At 53.6% G+C, this 13,483-nt stretch overlaps 1 protein-coding gene across 1 annotated transcript in view; it reads right to left on the bottom strand.

Annotated features, from left to right (window-relative positions):
* OTUD7B (OTU deubiquitinase 7B) overlaps nucleotides 1-2,077 on the bottom strand; it is a 33,488-nt gene extending 31,411 nt beyond the window's left edge. The window contains exon 1 of the mRNA XM_027444479.3: nucleotides 1,922-2,077. The gene's annotated coding sequence lies outside the window, so the exon portion shown is untranslated. The remainder of the gene's footprint in view (nucleotides 1-1,921) is intronic.
* Between the last annotated feature and the right edge of the window lie 11,406 nt (nucleotides 2,078-13,483).

Raw genomic sequence — 13,483 nt, forward strand, 5'->3', positions numbered from 1 at the left:
CACCCACTTGAAATGTCAGCTTTTGTTAAGCTGAAACTCTTAACTCCGAGCCTGGCCTTACAATTAGCACCACAAGGCGGGTTTGTGTTTTTTGTTTTTTTTTTCTTTTTGCCTTTTTTTTTCCTCCTCTAAAGCAGCACACCAAGTTTTCACACCCCGAGCGCCGCCGCTGCTCCGGGGGCAGCGAGAACGGCGAGGCAGGAAACAAACCCCGGCTCCTAGAGGAGAGAAATTCGACATCAGCAGCCACCCGATGTCAATAATCCCAATAAAGTTTTTAAAACTTTCACTCCTCCTGCTCTGCCACTTCAGCTGAGGGCAGCAGCTTGATTTGTGCTCAGCCCCACGACTCCGAGCTGCAAACCATGCTCCGAGCAGGGCCACAGCTCCTGACGGTGCCCAGGGTGCTCAGCACCCAAAAACCATCCCAAAAAGCCCCCGACAGCTTTGCCACAGCTCCAAACCCTCGGCAGGATCAAACTCCGTGTGTCCTCCTGCTCCGGTTTGAGCACAACCGCGGCGCTTCGAAGCCACGTGGATTTCCAGAGTGCTGATCCCCCCCAGCTCTGGGCGACGCCAGGGGAAAACGAGGAGATTTTGGCACGAAATCGCTGCGGGTGAGGGCGTTTGAAGAGCCCAGCACCACGCTGAGCCCCTCTCCACCTCCGTCCCGTGTCCTCCCCAGGGCGCTGCTGGAGCCTGAATTATTCAGGTCCAGCTCCGCCAGGAGACACGGACACGGATCCGGACACGGATACCTGCACCTCGGGGGAGAGGCACCGCGGCCGGCGGGGACCCGAGCGGAGGAGAGGCTGCTCGAGGGATCCTCGTGGGGAAGAAGGGGGCCGGGGGTTCCTCATGGGGAGAAACAGGGACGTGGGGGGCTGGGGGGCTCCTCAGGGAGATGGGGGCTCCGTGGGGGCTCCTGATGGGGAGAAACAGGGCTGGGGGGGGGGCTCAGGGGGACGAACGGGGACAGGGGGTGCTGGGGGGGCTCCTCACGGAGACAAAAACGGACACGGGAGTCCTCAAGGGGATGAATGGGGACAGGGGGGTCCTGGGGGGCTCCTCACGGGGATGGGGGCTCCTGGGGGGGCTCCTCAAGGGGTCAAATGAGGAAAAGGATATCCTCGGGGGGGGGTAAGAAGAGAGATGGGGGCTCCTTATGGGGCTGAAGAGGAATGGGGGGTTCATCGGGGGGGCAAACGGGGACAGGGGCACCCTGGGGGGGCTCCTTGGGGGCGGGGGGTGTAATCAAGAGCTCCTCAGGGGGAAAAACGGGGACAGGGGGATCCTCGGGGGGACAAATGGGGATGGGGGGGGCCCTTGGGGGGCTCCTCAAGGGGATGGGGGCGCCTCGGGGCGTGCCCCAGGGGGACAAACGGGGCCGGGGGGGGGACAAACGGGGCCGGGGGGGGACAAACGGGGCCGGGGGGGGACAAACGGGGACAGGGGGATCCTCGGGGGGCTCCCCACGGGGCCGAACCGGGCCGGGGGGTGTCCGGGGGGGGCTCCTCGGGGGGCTCCTAACGGGGCCCCACGGCCCCGGGGCGCGGCCGCGCTCGGGGCCCGGCGACGGCAGCGAGGCCCCCACGGGGCCGTGTGCGGGACCCTCCCGGAGCCGGGGGGAGCCCGGGGGGAGCCCGGAGAGGGGCGGCCGGGCCTCACCGGGGGTCTCGGGACCCCCCCCCGGAGCCTCCGGTACCGGGCACCGGGCACGGCCCCGGCCTCACCGGGACCCCCCGGGCCCGGTAGTTGGGGGCCCAAAGGGCACCGCGGACCCCGCTGGGCCCAACCCCGACCCCGACCCCGGCCCCACCGGGAACCGGCGGCGGGGCCCCGGTACCGGGCACCCCCCCCCCTCCCAACCCCTACGGCCCGGTGGGACCCGGAGAACGCCCCGAGCCGCCGGGATCGTTACCTGCGAGCGGCTCCATGCCGCACCCGGGGCCGCTGCCGCCGCCGAGGCCGAGGCCGCGCTCCCGGAGGAAGCGGAGGGGACCGGGACCGGGACCGGGAGGGGGGGGGGGGGGCGGCGGAGGGGGGCGGAACGCCTTGCACCGCCCCCGTGCCCGCCCGGAACGTTGACGCCGCCCCCGCGGCCGCCCGGAGCGCTTTCGCGGGAGCACGCGGCCTCCTCCGCCCCGCCCCCCTCCCCCCCCCCCGCTCTGGGCAGAGCCAATGGCGGCGCGGCTCAGGCCCCGCCCCGGCGGCGGCGCTGGGCGCATGCGCGGGGTGGGAGGGGGGGAGGGAGGGGGAGGGAGGGGCGGGGCTTCAAGGCTGGGGGCGGGGCCTGGGGGCGGGGCCTCTCTGTAGGGCAGGGAGGGGGGCTTAGGGGGGGCTTAGGGGGGTCTGTGCCCCTGTATGGGGCCTTTATGGGGTCTGTGCCCGGTCTGTGCCCCTGTATGGGGCCCCTACAGGGCCTTTATGGGGTCTGCACCCTTGTATGGGGGCTTAATGGGGTCTTTATGGGGACTTTATGGGGTCTGGGCTCCTCTATGGGGCCTGTATGGGGCCTCAATGGGGTCTGCACCTCTTTATGGGGCCTTTATGGGGTCTGTATGGGGTCTGCACCCCTGTATGGGGCCTGTATGGGGCCTCAATGGGGTCTGCACCCCTTGTATGGGGTCTCTATGGGGTCTGCACCCTTGTATGGGGCCTTTATGGGGTCTTCATTGGGCCTTTATGGGGTCTGGACTCCTGTATGGGGCCTTTATGGAGCCTCAATGGGGTCTGCACCTCTTTATGGAGCCTTTATGGGGCCTCAATGGGGTCTGCACCCCTGTATGGGGCCTTTATGGGGCCTCAGTGGGGTCTGCACCTCTTTATGGAGCCTTTATGGGGTCTGTATGGGGTCTGCACCCCTGTATGGGGCCTTTATGGGGCCTCAATGGGGTCTGCACCCCTTGTATGGGGTCTCTATGGGGTCTGCACCCTTGTATGGGGCCTTTATGGGGTCTTCATTGGGCCTTTATGGGGTCTGGACTCCTGTATGGGGCCTTTATGGAGCCTCAATGGGGTCTGCACCTCTTTATAGGGCCTTTATGGGGCCTCAATGGGGTCTGCATACCTGTACGAGGCCTTAATGGGACCTTAATGGGGTCTGAGCCCCTCTATGGGGCCTTTATGGGGTCTTTATGGGGTCTGCACCCCTGTATGGGGCCTGCATGGGGCCTGGGCCCCATGGGGTTTCTGTGGGGTCTGCAGCCCTCTATCGGGCCTGTACCCCTGTGTGGGGCCTTAATAGGGTCTGGACCCTGTTACGGGCATTGTGTGACATCTGTACCTGTTACAGGCCCTTAATGGGACCCGCACCCCTCTATGGGGTCTGAGCCGCTGTGTGGGGTCTGTGCAGGGCCTGTACCCTTTATGGGGTCTGCGTGGGGCCCGCACACCTTACACAGCAGCACCCCGGCCACCCGGTGGGACCCGACTCACCCCGAGGCCTCTTCACAGGGGGGAAAAAAAACCCTTGGGACGCTCCCCCGGGAGCGGGGCCGGCGGTGCCGGGTCCACGGCGATCCCCCCACGGCCCCGAGCGGCGTGGGGCCGTCACGCGCTGCTCCGGCCGCTCAACGGCCGCCTTTGTTCCCCGCTCGCCCTCGCCCTGTTTGTGCCTCGCACAATAGGATTGTTTACGGGGCCGGGGCGCAGAAAAACCCAGCGAAGAAAGAACCGTCTGTGCCGCGGGGTCCCGGCCTTGGGAGAGGCTTTTTTTGGGGTTTTTCACCCCCCCCTCAGCGCAGCGTTGGGTCGGAGGAGCTGAGCGCCCTCGAGGTCCGGGCTTGGTGCCCCGTCCTCCCTCGTAAAGGGTCAGCGGGGTGTGAAATAAGGCTAAAATCTCGCCTCTTTGCTGCCTGGCCTAATTTCTACCTTTTCCTGTCGTCACAACCGGGCGTCGTTGTGGGGTTTGTGAGGGACGGGGTGCACGAGGGTGTCCCCCATGGGCACAGCGCCTTGGGGCCCATGGGGTACGGACGCGGTGTGGGGCAGCTCCTCTCCGTCATACTGGGGCCGAGCAGTGCCCTAGAGGCCAAACCTGCCAAAAAACCCTTTTGTGGTGTCTCAAACCACCTCCGTGTCCCCATTCAGAGCCCTGCTCACACAGCCAAACCCACCAGGCTGCCGGCGAAACCTTGGGGTTGGCCCCCGAGCGGCTCCTCCCTCACCCCATGACCCCAAATGACAGCGCCCAAACGGCTCCTTTGGGGTTTTCCAGCCCCGTCCCGGGGTCCTGCTGGATGTCCCAAAACCGTCCCGGTGGTGGATGTTCCTCCAGGCTACGCTTGGCCCCTCGGTGGGGAACGGGGACACGGTGCTGAGGGGTGCCTGGCCAAGTGCCAAATATCTTTGGGGCCCCAGGATGCTAACACAACCTGCCCCAAATCTGCCCCTCCAGGGAGGCAGGGAGCACCCCCAGGAGGAGGGACGAGGCGGGTTGGCTGTGGGATCAGCTGAACCCACTGCTACGGGACCACGGGGACATCACGAGCAGGGGGAACAAACTCAAAACACCAGGCCCCAAAACATCGGGACAGCCCCGTAGGGACCCAGGGCCCTGCTCCCGGCCGTGTGGGATCTCCCCCACCTACCTCAGCCCCAACCCGCTCCCTCTAACCCTCCGGAATCTGTTTCTGGATTGGATTTTTTTCCCTTTTTTTTAATATTTTTTATCCCCCTTGGATGAAAGCTGCCTCAGAACTTCCTAGCTGGAAACCTCGCGGTGGCGGCGGCTCCTGCGCGAGTTTGCTCCGCAGATGCCAGCCCAATAATAGCGCTTTGCACTTCTAAAGAGCCTTTCATCTGCGGATTTCTGAGGACTTCACATATGGTAATGCCTTAACCCTTCCGCCAGGCCCCGGTTTTATTCGGTTTTATTCCATTCACTTCGCAGACGTGGGAGGCAGCCCTCGGCTCGGGGAGGTTAATGGACTCGTCTGCGTTCCCAGCGTGGCAGCTGCGAGGCTGGCGAAGGAGAGCGGCGTTCCCCGCATCCAGCCCTAATTGGCAACGGCGGAAAGTGAAAAAAAAAATAAAAAAAAAAAAAATCGGATTTTTCCAAGCCTGGGCAGCTCGCTGCCAGCTGCTGCTACCCAACTGCACGGCCCGAGCGTCGCCCCCCGCCTTCATCCTCCCGGGAGCAGGAGCAAGGAGCGGGCGCAGGGGGAGAAGATGCGAGGGCCAACGTCAGGAGGGGGAATTGAGGAGGAAAGCGTCAAAAGCCTGAGCTGAAAAACCCTGTTCTCACTCCGTTCCTGAACTTCCCTTTGGAAAACCCCAAATCCCAAGGACAAAAATCTGAGAGAGCTCCGGGCCTGCTGCGACACCCTCGGCACACCCCTGTGACGGCTGGGGCGGGCCGTCTGGGTTTGAACGCCTCGGAAATTAAAATCACATCCTAAAACTGATTCAAAACTCCTTAAGGCAGAGGCGAACTCGAGCCCCGAGCCACGTTTATCTGGCTCTATCACCAGTGCCCCTTCCACGGAGAACAGGGAGGTTAAATGCCCGCCTGCACGGACTTGGTGGCACGGACTCGGTTTCCAAACTCTGCACCAGCGCCCCTCATCTCCCAAAAACTCCTCCACCTCGTCTGGAGCTTCGGGTGTTGGTGGTGGGCACAAGGAACGGCCAAACCCCATGGGGGAGATGCCAGACAACAGCACGGACCCCCCCTGTCCCTACCAGCAGGACACGGCAGCACCTCTCCGCCGAGGATGCGGAAAAGATTAAAGCGCGGCCGTGGCTGAGCGCGGCGCCTCGCCGGGATTTGCCAGGGGACAGCAGGATAAAGCAGGAGAGTGCCATAAAGAGGATAAGGGGTTGGAGGCGGCCAGGATAAAGACGGGAACAGATGGCGAGCGCTGCCAAGACACCGGCGAAGGGAGGCGAGGCACCTGTGAGAGCGGGGCTGCTGCTGCCGGGGTTCGTGCCGGCGCCGTTTCGCCTCCTCCTGGACCCGACCACTGAGCTCTGGACCCGTTTGTGAAGAGGATTCCTAAAGGCCTGAGCTCGCAGGGTGATGAAGGAGCTTTCCTTACCTTAAAACCCACTGATTTTTTTTTCCAAAAAGCTGCTGGAGCGGCCAATTAACTCAACGTCGCCGATGCGTGGTTGCAGATTCCAATAAGCTGGTTGGGGAGGTTCGGGACCCAAAAGGACCTCTGCTTGTTTACTCCCTTCCCCCATCCTCCCCCCCCTCCATCGCTGTTAAAAGGAGAAGTACAATAAGATTATGAAAAAATAATGAGGTGCAGTAAAGCATTGCCCATAATGAAGTGTGCTCAGTTTCCAGGGCCAACAGGAAACCACAAGACTTACTGTAGGCCGGCTCAATAGATGCAGAAATTGTTCCCAAGGCAGTTAAATGGAGTTGCTTGTACTTACTAATGAGAGATAATTGAGGAGGAAGAAAGCCATGCCTCCTTGTGGGGCGATGACTTTTTCTTTTTGCTCGGAAGAGCAGAGGGTTAAACAGCAGCCGACGCGTAAAGCCAGCAGGAAAACAAACTCAGTTTGGGCTGCGGAGGCCTGAAGCTCTTCAAAAACAGAGCCTCATCCAAACCCTGTTTTATTTGCCGAGAGCCTCTTCTTGCGGCACGTTTCCTCAGGAGACCCAAGCGCTACGGCAGGAGACGTCTCAGACCCGAGCATCGCTCCCCGGTAAAGGGCTGACCCAGAGAAGGGCTCTGAGGCTCTTCCAAGCCACCAGAATCCAGCCCCAGAGCCAGTGCCATGAGCTACGCAGCCTCTCTTGCACATGGGAGAGGGAGAAAGAAAATTATTTCATACCGATGAAAACCAGGGGAAGAAAAACGCGACGAGCCACGCGGGCACAATCGTTTCCGAGCACCTCTGCCATTTTTCCAAGTCTGCAAGAATTCCAGCTCCGCTCTGCTGGCAGCGCTTGGCTTTGCCAGCGATCTGCTTTTCCTCTCCTGTGCCCGATGTTATTTTTTACCCTTTTATTGACGCGATAGGAAAATAACATTGCTGAAGACATTAATTTACGGGCACAAAGCCCGAGTTCTTGAGCTGTGCTCGCTGCGGACTGACCCGGTCCCGGTGTCGGCAGTGACAAAGCCTCCGGGCTGGGAGCAAGGGGACTCGAGAGAGATGCTCGTGGCACTTCTCCGGCTAAAAGGCTGCTGCCTTGAGGTGTTCAGGGCCTTTAAAGAGATGAAGAGATGCCTTTAAAGACTCTGGTTTGGAGTGGGAAGGAAGAAGGAAGGCGCAGCCCAAGCCAGTGATGTCGCTGGTCAGACACGTGGCTCAAACAGAAAATAGTGGGATAAAACACGGAGTACGAGCTATGCAAAGCACAAATCCGCAGTTTCTCCAAACACGAGGAATTCTGCCTAAACCAGCCCCCAGTTTTTGCTGTTTCACATCCCTACGGAGCAATTCCTCCGATTAGCTACCCTGAAATCCTTTAGGTAGCGGGGACAGCTACTCGGATTTGGCAGAAGAGCCAGTCTTATCTGCCACAGCACAGGCGGTGATTCCTTTTTTCCTACGTGAAGAAAGGAGCAGCACTGCTGTCACGATGCGTGACACCGGCGCGGGGATCAGAGGCTGCAGAGAGGAGGACGACGGTGACACGGCAGCGCGTGACGTCCCAGCCACCGCAGCAGACCCTGGCCTACTTCCCCTTGGAAACGAGAAAAGGAAAACCTTCTCCTTTTTAAATAATCGAGATAAAAATTGCTCTCTTAAAATAGGCACCCCCGTAATCCTGGGACAATCCTATTGACTAAACCGAGGCACCCAAACCTGCCCCAGGTCTGCTACGCTGTTTAAATAGTAATTGGACTAGAATAATCATTAATGAGATAAGCAGAACTTTATTTGCATAGCTATTTGAATAAATTCTTAAGTAAGAGTTAAGCTAAAACCGATGTCAAACATTTTGTTGTCCTGCAACAATTCATGTTGACATTAAACCAAGCTTCCACAATCCGAAGTCATCCTGCGGGAGAGGAAAATAAAAAAAATAAAAACAAGTTCACTTTAAACATCTTTTCTGCAAATAAAGCTTAAACACCTTAAAAGCGAGATGGACATTTTCACTCTCAGTAGCTGATAAAATAATCACGGGAACCATTTTTACCGTGGAATATTTCTTTTGTTAGCGGCAGGAAGTTTTGCCACCCCCATTATTTGCTCATCTATTGCTCAAAGCTCAGGCGTGGCAGGGGGAAAACAAAAAGAGATCAAAAATGAGCAGCGCCCGAGCACAATTTGCTGCATCCACATGAAGCCAAGATAGCTGCATTACTTGGGCCGGCGACTCTCCAACCATCTGGCCAAGTTTAGAAGGCAAATAAAGAGAGGTAAAAAAGGTAAAATCTGCATCAAGAGACCCACTTTGTCTTTTGAAATAAATTAACTGGATGAATTAACCAAAGCTCCGTGTTGCTAGCTTAGCATGCCTCTAATTTTGCTCACTATTCCTGCCTGGTTGTCCTTTGCAAGAAGCTGCTGGGATCTTCAAATTATTTTCTACGTCTGATTCAGGGAAACCTGGGGGAGCTCGGTGCCAGCCCAGCTGCTTGGCTCTGCCCTACAGCAGAACAAACAGTCCCTGACTCAGAGGGATTTTGAGAAGACGTTTCAAACGCAATCCCTCTGCTGGCAATTTAAAGCCAGGCTCCAGCAGCGTAAGGCAATTTGAGTATTTTTCTACGGCTGGATGTCTCACGAGCATCAGACTTTCTTTTCAGATAGGTCTGATGCTACCTGAATATGTCCAAAAATCAGTACCTGACGTCTCGACGTCGACAATCAGCACTGGAATGGAGCTGCTGTTACAGCTTTTGATGTAACGAGAGGTTTCGACAATAAAAATAGAGCTTGGTGTATTTCTGTACGTACTTTACATGTTGAATGTGAACATAGTTTACAGCCCACAGAGCAGATTTTTCAAACAAACCCACTGCATTCACTCTGTAATATGTTACCTTCAGCTTTCTTCACCTGTCTGAGTTGCAACAGTCCTGCAATGAAAGAATATTCCACCCCCAGTAATTACACAAATTTTGAATTCTTAGAGTAAAATATTAATGTTAAAATAACAACATATTTCTCACATTATATTTTTGATTTCTTAATTCATTAAGTCAAATCTATCACTAAAGAAAATGGCAAAAGCATAAAAAAAGGCATTTGTATTCCTCTAAGGCCAATTAAGGGATGTGCTTAAGGAGGAGACAACACTCTCGGCTTATTTAGTTGAAAGAAAAATCATCGCTGACATGGTCACAAAAGCATTTCCAAGGAAACCGGACAAATAATTAAATGATAAGTACTTCCCAGACACCGAATCGTTTAAAATCTAAACAAGGCCAGAAAACAATAGGATGCAATTAAATATCGATGCTTTCAGTTTGCAGCTAAAACACCAAAATCTTCTTTTTTTTTTTGGACAAAGCATCGTAGGGACGTGGACTACCTGCTCTAAGCACTCTGCAGGATGCGACCCTGAGCATTTCCAACAGCAAAATTAAATTTAAAACGGGACCTTGTGTGGTAATTAAGTGCATGCTTAGCAGGCAACACGCAAGGAGCTCACCTGACGAAGAAAAGGGGAGTTGCTTAATTGGAAGCGAAAGGCAGGGTTTAGTCCTTTATCCATTTTGCTATAAATAGGGAGGTGACAGTTCGGGCTCTGTTTTGTTTAGCTCTGTTTTAGCTCCGGCACTCTGGAAATAGCACCTAATCCCAGCTGCTGTTCTTGTGAGATTAACGGGACCAGAGGCTGTTCCGGGTGCTCCAACGTTACCGAACCAGAACTGGCGTGATTAAAAAGGAGCATTACCTAATTCTCAGCAGAACTAGGTAACTTCCTTGTCCTTTGAGCCTGGAAGCACACTTTTGGGACTTACCGAGCTCTCCCACCCTGCACAGCCGTCAGCACCAGAGCACAGACAGCTCTGAAAGCCCCTGGCAGAGGGCGTGCAGTGCTGAAATGCTCCTGTCTTACAGAGCGAGCTGCTCGCCTGGGTTTGAAATCAGCCTCGCAGTAAATGCATGAAGCTACTTTAACAGGAATTGGAGAAAAAATGTGCAATTTTGGGCAGAAGGAGGAGAAGGACTAGTGCTGGGAGAGGGAGAGATGGGAACCAGGAGAAAAGAAGAGAGGGGGTGACAAAACCTCTCAAAACACATGATTTGCAGAAGTGTCTGAGTGGTTGACACGAAGGGAAAAAAGGCTCCGATGCCATCTTTAGGTGTCCCAAATAAAAACCTACAATGTCAGAACTTTCCCACCACCCGGCTTTCGTGAGCAGGTTCCTTTTTTCCAGACCTCTCTCCTTGGCAAGACAGATTTCACTACAGGACCTAGCAGTTTTAAAGGCAGGTGAGTCATGTCCCAAGAGATGTAGGGCTTATGACCAAGAAGCTGCTGAGTTTTGTAGGGCCAGGACAGCGCCACGGCAGCCCTGCTCCAGCACCTTTTTCCCAGCCCTTACCTCTCCTCCGCTCCGCAGGCGCCCTCTGTCTGAGTGCTGCAGGAATTCAAGCACAACCAAAATCATTTCAAAACGCCCTGATCTTCCGTAGTTTTCTCCAGCAGTTGCATTTTGGGGCTATTTATGCTTAATTAGTTATTTAATCTAAGCTGCTGCCAGCTCCCACTTAAACTCCAGGGCTTTAATTAAAGCTGATAGCGAAATAATACTGAAATAGGGTGTCAGTGCTTTTCTTTTTTTTTTTTTACAGAACAAAACAAATTAAAGAAACATTTTACAACTCAAATCTAAGCGTTTCAAATAAATAAATAAATAAATACATTTATGTAGCCACTGGATTTGTGAAAACACCTTGGAAAGCACCCAAAATTTCTGTGAATCAGCTGGTAGACGGATCACCTTAGGACTCTGAAAAGCAGAGTTGTTCCTCTTACTAATTTACCTAATTAATTCAGGTAGAAAAAATAAAGCCATTTTTTCAAGTGATGACACAATACATGATCTCCTGTTATTACTTCAAGAGGCGTTGGTTAAGCAGCCCTTTCCCCTCGCTCACCTCGCATGTTTGGTCTGGTCCCGTGGCGTTCTCTTATCTGCTGGGTTAAAAACAGAGGCACAATCCTTGTAACGTTCCGACTTCCCTGCATGCTTCACATCCCAGATATGACTAGGAATGCCAAATATTTTGCTTATAATTTCGTTTCAGCTGTAACAGCTGAAACAGCTCCATCACTTAAGCTCGTGGTGGCTACGAGCAGGTGGGACGTGCACCAACACAGCACAGAGCTGAGCCTCTGAGCACAGCTCTACCAGGGTGACACAGGAAAGGAAAACACTCTCAGCTGTCCTCTCACTGCTTATAGACAACATACCTGGGCCGTTCAGTTGCTCGGACTCTTCATCCTACACAGGAGAGAGAATTCAGTTTAGAAGCAGTCAGAAAAAAAGCAAGTTTTTGCTTTTTTTACAAGTCTTAGGGAGCCCACTTTTGGAATTTCTTTTGAGCTTCTCATATGCCCCACAAACAAATGTTTCTCTACTGCAGGTAGAGGAGATAGGGGCCAGTTTATAGCTGCTCTTCCTTTGCTCCCTTTTGGGATACAAAGGTTTTGTTGTTGTTTTCTTTAAAACTGTTCCTGACGCTTGCCTCATCTCCACAAAAAAGGGCACAAGCTCCCATCATTTTTACAATTAATGTCTCCAGGGCTTCCTTCCCTTCCTCTGACTATTTTTCATGTCACAGCAGCACAGCTGTATGCTTCAGAGGACCCGTAATCTCATCAGAGCCCTCCCAGAATTTGTCAAGGCACTGACATATTTACCCAGAAGTTGGTGACATTTAAGTAGTTGGAGATCTCGCCAGAAAGTCTCTCGATCTCACTTGGAAGAGAAAGCAAAATGCAAATAGCTGCGTTACTCGACAGAACCATTCTCAGGTACAAAGCTGATAAAGACATCGATTTGTCACAGAACTTTAGGCACCAGAAATTGGGAAGATTTATTAATTGCGGGTGCAATTCGCTCTGCCCTTCTCAACCACAAAGCCACATCCATTTAGCTCAGCTGTAGATCATTTTTAACCCGATGCAAGATTATCCTCATCCTTACTTTTTATATTCTTCTCTCCTTATCGCCCAATCTAGGAAGAAAAAGGAATGACACGTTACTTTTGCTACCCAAACTAAAAGGTGAAGCTCCCTTTCCCAAACGCAGCCAGAATCACCACCGTTTCCTACCCATGGTGGAACCAGATGGCTCAGAAGGATGGGGACAGGTTATCCCACCCATAGCTTCCTGGATTTTTCTTTCATTTCAGTGCATTTGGCTACGAATGGCTTGTGTGTTTGGCTGCAAGGTGTCACGTACAGCGAGGGCTACTCCAAAAGCAGGGTGTGAGGCAGTCAGCCCTCCTGTGCAAACCCCACTGAATTCATTTTTCCCCCCTTATTTTCCTCTCATGTTTGTGTATTAAAAGATTTTTAATAACAAACGTTTTCTCCTCAGTTCAGCGCCTGAATTATGAAATCTTAATGATAAAGATTTGCCTTTTGGGAGATGCTGAGGCACGCCGTGGACAATTTACCTTTTGTTTTATATCGCAGCCTGGAGTTCTGCGGAAGAGAGAACAGAATGAAAGCAGCACTGAGCACAAACACAGAAACATTAACAGTGAAATCTATGTCTAATAACAAAAACAAAGGTGTTAAACTGATGCGTGTGCAATTGCAAAAAGCTGTGCTACGACAAGCTGCCCACCAAGACAGAGAAGTCAAACACATACCGCGTTTTTAAGCTTCCTATTCTCTGTCCTCAAAGCATCAATTTCCTGGACCTGGGATAGGAAACAAACATCATGTTTTGAGCACTGAGATCAGTATCAGCGTGGTACATCCTTAACGTCAGCTTTCTGTAGGGCTGAACAAGCGTCTTTGACTTTAGAACATCTATAACTGCCTTTTAGTCTTTATGATGCAGGCTGTTCTGGAAAACAACACGAAATCGATGCCAAACCAATATAATTTCTTTAAATTAACAAACATTCTGCTTGCACCGCTTCTGTTTCTGCTGTTGCAATGCTTACGATGTTCCAGATGCAGACAAGAATGCAAAAACACCCAATTCTTCCAGAATTAAGGATGGCTTTTCTCTAAATGCAACACACCCTGCGATGTGCCAGCTCCCTCTCTGCAGAAACGACAGCGGCCACGAGGTGCACAACCTGCACACTGCAGAGGGACGGTATTACACTTGCTAAATCACACTCACACACTTTTATGTGTTTATAAGCCAAACTTCCTCAACTCACTAGACTGCAGAGATTGTCCCTGGACTTGCAAAAGGCACCACAACTGCTTTTTGCCTGCAGGAATCGGGATTTTTAAATCGCACCCCGTTTACTCACTAGAAAGGTAAAAGAGCACAGCTTGCAAGGAGAGAAAAATATTCATTCTTAATGCAGCCGGGAGAAACGTGACGCTTTTGAACAGCTCGGTCACGCTGCTGCGTGAGAA

This window comes from Anas platyrhynchos, chromosome 26, assembly GCF_047663525.1.
Source record: "Anas platyrhynchos isolate ZD024472 breed Pekin duck chromosome 26, IASCAAS_PekinDuck_T2T, whole genome shotgun sequence".
Lineage (NCBI taxonomy): Eukaryota > Metazoa > Chordata > Aves > Anseriformes > Anatidae > Anas > Anas platyrhynchos.